The sequence below is a fragment of the Arachis hypogaea genome, chromosome 6 (assembly GCF_003086295.3).
Source record: "Arachis hypogaea cultivar Tifrunner chromosome 6, arahy.Tifrunner.gnm2.J5K5, whole genome shotgun sequence".
Lineage (NCBI taxonomy): Eukaryota > Viridiplantae > Streptophyta > Magnoliopsida > Fabales > Fabaceae > Arachis > Arachis hypogaea.
In genome coordinates this window covers 112,793,167-112,794,362 of record NC_092041.1, presented here as the reverse complement: position 1 = coordinate 112,794,362, position 1,196 = coordinate 112,793,167, and the positions used below count along the sequence as shown (strand labels likewise).

Sequence of the window (1,196 nt, the reverse complement as noted above, 5' to 3'; positions counted from 1 at the left end):
TTAGAGAGGTTGGAGACTATAGTGACTACTTCAGAAAGGCTCTGCCTAGGAGTCTCCATATGTTCCTAAGAAGATGGGAATGGTGGCCTGTTGTTGGACCTGTTCTGGTTTCTTCCACCTTGATTATTATTGAAGCCTTGCTGAGGCTTCTGTTGATTCCTCCATGAAAGGTTAGGATGGTTCTTCCATGAAAGGTTGTAGGTGTTCTCATAGGGTCTCCCATGTAATTCACCTCCTCCATCATGAGTTGGTCAGGATCATAAGCTTCTCCTTCAGAGGAAGCTTCTTTAGTGCTTCCAGTTGCAGCTTGCATTCCAGTCAAATGCTGAGAGATCATATTGACCTGTTGGGTCAAGATTTTATTCTGAGCCAATATGACATTCAGAGTGGCTACTTAAAGAACTCCTTTCTTCTGAGCTACCCCATTATTCACAGGGTTTCTCTTGGAAGTGTACATGAATTGATTGTTTGCAACCATCTCAACGAGTTATCTTGCTTCTGTAGGCGTTTTCTTTAAGTGGAACGATCCACCTGCAGAGCTGTCTAATGATATTTTGGACATCTCAAATAGACCATCATAAAAGATGCCTAAGATAGACCATTCTGAGAGCATGTCAGAAGGACATCTCCTGATCAGTTGCTTGTATCTTTTCCAAGCTTCATAGAGGAATTCACCTTCTTTTTGTCTGAAGGTTTAAACTTCCACTCTGATTTTGCTCATCTTCTGAGGTGGAAAGAATTTGGCCAAGAAAGCATTGACCAATTTTTTCCAAGAGTCTAGGCTTTCCTTAGGTTGAGAGTCCAACCATATCCTAGCTCTGTCTCTAACGGCAAAGGGAAAGAGTATAAGTCTGTAGACCTCAGGATCCACTCCATTGGTCTTAACAATATCACAGATTTGTAAGAATTTAGATAGAAACTGATATGGATCTTTCAGTAAAAGTCCATGGAATTTGCAATTATGTTGCATTAGAGAGACTAATTGGGCCTTAAGCTCAAAGTTGTTTACTCTAATGGCAGGTATAGAGATACTTCTTCAATAGAAATCAGAAGCTGGTATGGTGTAGTCACCAAGAACCTTTCTTGCATCTCCTTCATTATTAGGCTCGGCTGCTATGTTTTTAGCTTCTTGTTCGAAAATCTCTGTGACGTTTCTTATGGAATGTTGTACTTTAGCTTGTTGTAAATGCCTCCTT

The 1,196-nt window shown here is 40.6% G+C and overlaps 1 non-coding gene across 1 annotated transcript; it reads left to right on the top strand.

The window, feature by feature from the left end:
• Positions 1-606: 606 nt before the first annotated feature.
• LOC112761489 (small nucleolar RNA R71) lies at positions 607-715 on the top strand. The gene has a single exon (XR_003181883.1). It is a non-coding gene; the product is annotated as a small nucleolar RNA R71 (small nucleolar RNA).
• Positions 716-1,196: the final 481 nt, after the last annotated feature.